Consider the following 6,000-nt stretch of genomic DNA (forward strand, 5'->3'; position numbering starts at 1 on the left):
GTAATCCTGTGCCGGAGCTGTTAATCGAGAGTTAAAGAGCGAGAGCGACTCGGTGTCGGAGCGACTCCTGCTCCTCCACCACGCAGCGCGGAACTGGGCGCGTTATTGCGTTTGACCCTGTAAGGGCGTAACGGCCCGGTGCGTTCTCCGCAGTAATCCTTCTTATCACATGCCGCGTGTGATTATACACCCGTTCTGCCAACGGCGAGTCACACAAGGACACCTCTCAGTTCCAATTTGGGGGTGGGGGGGTCGGGGTAGGGGGGGTTCAGCAGACTTCTCATGCGCAGTGGTGGGGGTGATCTCTCTATGAATATTGATTTTCGTAGCTAATGACTTGGCATGAAAATTGCACTCATTCAGAGTGACATTTCGCACTCAATGAAAATGTTCCAGCGTAATCCGCAGAAGATTGGCCTTTTCCACAAGCCGTGTTTAACGGATTCCGGGGAACAAGAAGATCTTTTTTGTGCAGTTTTACGGTGTTTTATACCTCCTCTGCTCGGCTTGACCGGCCAGTTTGTTGCCGATCCCATGCTTGCATATGACTGTCATGCAAATCAATGGGTTTGTTCTGCAGGGAGCAAACAAGGTCGTTGAGACACAATTTCTGAGAACTTGTGTTTAATGGGCAACTTTTTGTGTTTGACATCTGATTTTTGAGTCCGTTAACTGGAGTCTGACAGAAGTGAACTTTAGCTTGTTACATTTTGTATTTGTGAGGCAAACAATTCTCACAAAAGCAACAGCCTAACATAATTTTCATGACACCATTTCTTATCGTTGTGAAGAGTTTGTAAAGGTCACACATTTGCACTGTGTTCAGAGTGTAACGAGGCTGGCCTTTTGAGTCTAACGCCCGTGCAGAATCTGCGACTGAAATGCTGTGTTCTGACTGAATAATGATCCAAAACACGAGGAGCTACGCTCTCCTCAGAAGAGTTTGGGCTCCTCTGGATGAGGTTTAGTCAAATTCTCATAATTTCAATGAACTGAACAGCGATGCCCGTTCAGATATGAGAGGGCGTGCGCTCGGTCCGAACGCCGTGTGTGTGTTATGACCTCGTCTTCTCTTCTGATCCCCGTTTCAAACGGAGGTGACAGCAGCCATAACCGGCTCCATATGTGGGGTTGTTTTGGAAATGTAAATGCCCTCCTTTTACGGGAGATCTCTGTCTGTCTGTGGAGCTCTCTTCAGCAGGGGCTGGAGCCGGGCCTGGGGCTGGAGCCGGAGCTGGAGCCGGGCCTGGGGCTGGTTCTTTTAATCACAGCTCAGAGGGGGAACACATGGGCCGGCCTGTCAGCGCCCATCTCTCGCCTCACACGCCAGGAGTTCAGTTCTGTCCAGGGCCCTCCGGTGGGAGAGGAGGGGTGCGGCTCCTTCAGAGTCCCGTTGAGGCTCAGTCTTCCGCTCTCTGCACTGTGTGTGGGGAGGCCCTCCTGCTAAGAGTTGCGTCTTGTCATATTGTGCATCTTCGATTTGTCCAGCCTTCATTTAAACAGTTAAACTGTGGTCACGTGGTTCAGTTTTACAAGTATTTCAAAATACCTTTCCCTCGTGGCTCCCAGCCTCCCGGACCGAATAGGCAGCTAACCCATAGCTAACCCACGGCAGAATGGGGTTGCTTTGTCCAGGCCTGATAGTTTGGAGTTTTAACTTTTACTGTATATACTGCCAATTCAGGTGTACAAGTGGTGTTTTTGCTCATCTTTGAAGGCTCCTCTTTCAAATCGGGAGAGTGACATCGAGCACACACTCTTCCCCCGCGGGTACGCAATATTAGCCATGATGGTGGCCACCGCCGTAACTACACAGGTCAGCTTTCTGTCTAGCTGCCCAGCAAGTCAGACCACAGACCACTGCATAAGAAAACCGCAAACGGCATATTACTTCTAGAATTGTATTTTTCTGGTGTGAAAGTGCGATGTCTGATCTAAAGCCGGGATCATCAACTCACCGTCCTCAGGGGCCGACAACTGCTGTTCCACCTTTACCTGGGAGTCAGGTGTGTTCATCCTCCCTTTACCTGGGAGTCAGGTGTGTTCACCCTCCCTTTACCTGGGAGTCAGGTGTGAACACCCTCCCTTTACCTGGGAGTCAGGTGTGTTCATCCTCCCTTTACCTGGGAGTCAGGTGTGTTCATCCTCCCTTTACCTGGGAGTCAGGTGTGTTCATCCTCCCTTTACCTGGGAGTCAGGTGTGTTCATCCTCCCTTTACCTGGGAGTCAGGTGTGTTCACCCTCCCTTTACCTGGGAGTCAGGTGTGTTCACCCTCCCTTTACCTGGGAGTCAGGTGTGTTCATCCTCCCTTTACCTGGGAGTCAGGTGTGTTCATCCTCCCTTTACCTGGGAGTCAGGTGTGTTCATCCTCCCTTTACCTGGGAGTCAGGTGTGTTCACCCTCCCTTTACCTGGGAGTCAGGTGTGTTCATCCTCCCTTTACCTGGGAGTCAGGTGTGTTCATCCTCCCTTTACCTGGGAGTCAGGTGTGTTCATCCTCCCTTTACCTGGGAGTCAGGTGTGTTCGCCCTCCCTTTACCTGGGAGTCAGGTGTGTTCATCCTCCCTTTACCTGGGAGTCAGGTGTGTTCATCCTCCCTTTACCTGGGAGTCAGGTGTGTTCATCCTCCCTTTACCTGGGAGTCAGGAGTGTTCACCCTCCCTTTACCTGGGAGTCAGGTGTGTTCATCCTCCCTTTACCTGGGAGTCAGGTGTGTTCACCCTCCCTTTACCTGGGAGTCAGGAGTGTTCACCCTCCCTTTACCTGGGAGTCAGGTGTGTTCACCCTCCCTTTACCTGGGAGTCAGGAGTGTTCACCCTCCCTTTACCTGGGAGTCAGGTGTGTTCACCCTCCCTTTACCTGGTCAGGTGTGTTCATCCTCCCTTTACCTGGGAGTCAGGTGTGTTCACCCTCCCTTTACCTGGGAGTCAGGTGTGTTCACCCTCCCTTTACCTGGGAGTCAGGTGTGTCCACCCTCCCTTTACCTGGGAGTCAGGTGTGAACACCCTCCCTTTACCAGGGAGTCAGGTGTGTCCACCCTCCCTTTACCTGGGAGTCAGGTGTGTTCACCCTCCCTTTACCTGGGGGTCAGGTGTGTTCACCCTCCCTTTACCTGGGAGTCAGGTGTGTTCACCCTCCCTTTACCTGGGAGTCAGGTGTGTTCACCCTCCCTTTACCTGGGAGTCAGGTGTGAAGAGAGACTGGCCAATCAGCAACACTAACTGTTCCGTTACTTACCTGGGAGAAAAGAAAACCAGGGCTGGATTTGGATTCCAGGGCCAGATTTCATGATCCCTGATCTAACATATGATGGGGTTTGCGACGGTTCAAATCATTTTACTGTTTCAATTTTATTTCAGTGCGCCCCTTTTTCCTTTTTTCATCTTCCTCTTTGTGTTCTCGTGCTCATTCGGGTCTTCTGCACAGACTCTGCTGCCTTTCAAGCGTTCTCTTTGTACATACACAATAAACCAAAAAAATGAAACGTTTATTTACATCCCAACTCAAAAAGCTTTAAGCCTACTCCCTGACAATAAACACAATATAACTGTTGTTCCAGTAACAAGAGCAATGACAAGGTATTGAAAGCAAGGAATTATATCTTGGTAATTAGATCCAGTTAGGAAATGTAATGCAAATTAGTTATGGAGCACACTCCATTACATTATACTGCGTGCATGCAGGCATGCAACAGTGGGTTTCAAGCAACCGTGGAGCTTGTGACTGAAATGCGATCAGAAACAGTGCAGAAGGATGTCTGCTGGTAGAGGAAGAAAAAAAAGAGCCTAGAGATGACATACCAATAGCCATGATGCATTTTGGTCTGTCCCACATCTGAGGAATGAGCTTTTTCTTTTGCTCGCAGGTTGGCAACACTGCTGCTGCAGTATACATGGGCAAATCAGTGTTGTTTCTGTTCTGTTTCTTTAGACTGCCCAGATAGTCAGCTCTTACTCATAACTTCTTACTATGAGTAGTATAGTTGTGAACATGAATGAATAATGTACAAATACATTAACGGAGCTGTACAGATGAACTTCTCAGGAGCGATGGAGATACAGGACATCATGTGCGGCTGAGATGCTGGCTGCAGAACGGATTTCTGTCCGCTTCAGATCCGTTAGAAACGCCGCTGTGTAAATATGTCCCATGTTTGCCACAATGCACATTCATATTTACCTTGGCTCAATCGCTCAAGAAACAGACTTACTCCTGTGTGTATTCAAACGTATCTGCAAGGAAATGCATCTCTGTCATATTTAAGTAGCGACACGTTCTCAAATGTAGACAGGAAAATAAATAATGAAGTTTTTGTTGGCAGATGACCTAGGTTCATATTTGTTCCATGTACTGTGCACACACACACAGTGGGTGTGGACACAAATATACAGTATACTGTGTATAAATATGTGTGGGTGTGTTAAGTCTATCTCAATCTCGTAATGCTAAATAAAATTAATTTCCCAACAGTGGCAACAAAAGGCAGGCAAACTGAAGAGGTTGGAGTGAAAGAAGGACTTGTTTCAAAATGCCGTTGAGACTCTTGCCTGGCTGTATTTTAGAAGCGAAAGCTTTGTGACGAGATGGCCTTTCATGGCTTTGTGCTTCCGCTGGTTAATAAACAGTTCACTGCGTCTCTTTCCCTGGATTAAACTCATGGGCAGGGTCACGTGGCGTCTTTAATCGATGTGAATGAATGCTGCCCATTGTGCAAAGATAGTCATCGCAGAAATATGAACCAGAAACCATATTCATACTAACAGAATTATATTTTTGGATGGGGCGGAGGGTCAGTGGGTGTGAATTGATAACTCTATGGCATGTCCCCCGGTGAGTTAAATGCTATCGCGCCAATTCTTCTTTACCAGCTAATGAATGGATGCACAAAAGATATCAGATCCATTCATCAGCTTATTTAAGGGTTTAAGAGCATATGCAATTCAATACCCCCCCAGATTAATCCAGTGCCTGTTTTCCTCACACTGTCTCAATACAGCTGTGGAATAGGTATCAAAGCCAATGAAAATTAAATATTGGAACACATGCTTCTGATTGGTTGGTTTTGTAACTCTTTAAAATGGCTGCCGTTTCATGGTTAAAACTCTGGTTGGGTCACACGTTTTCAAGCATGCTAACCTTGGTGTTGGAAAATACATTGTTTCCACTTCAGGAAAACGTTCTACCTTCCTTGTAATGCAATAAGCAAAGATAAAGGATACACTTTTGTGTCTTTGGTTTCATTTGATTTCATGAAAAGTTGCCCGGGCAAGGTCATCCCCTCTTATGTTTGATAATAGTAATTCTGTAATCCAACATGGCTTAAAGATACAAAGGTTTCATTTGCTTCTTGCAAGCCATTTTGTTAACAACAGACCTCCATGGGATCCATGCAAGTGAAGTGTAGATTCTCACAATATTATTATATTAAGCTGTGAACAGACACCAAAACACCATGTATTCATACCTTATGATTATGCACAATTATCCCACTGCAGTAGCTGCCATCATGTGTAATCTTTATGTTGGCAATGGGGCATGAGGTTAACCCGCATTAAAAAGCACTCAAATTTGACTTACAACTAAAACTATAATGATTTCTCTTTTTTTATTTAGTCGGGTTCATTTCTGTAATTGCTGAACTGAAGCTGTGTGAGGTGAAGGTGGAATGGTGATTACTGGTGTGATCGGCCAATCTTCAGGATATGAGTTCTCCTATACCTGAAGACTTCCTCACCTGCACATTACCGACACACTCACCTCCATTCTCCCCCGCTCACCTGTCTCTGCGTCTCTGTCTCTCTGTTCCATTCTGACACACCTGCACATTACCTACACACTCACCTGCATTCTCCCCTGCTCACCTGTCTCTGCGTCTCTCTGTCTCTCTGTTCCATTCCATTCTGAAGCACCTGGACGTTCTGAATCGAAGCCTCCACAGATGAGCCTGATCATGGGACTGTGTGTAGGGTGTTGTTGTGACTGTAGGGTGGTGTTGTGTCT

Source organism: Conger conger, chromosome 18, assembly GCF_963514075.1.
Source record: "Conger conger chromosome 18, fConCon1.1, whole genome shotgun sequence".
NCBI classification, from domain to species: domain Eukaryota; kingdom Metazoa; phylum Chordata; class Actinopteri; order Anguilliformes; family Congridae; genus Conger; species Conger conger.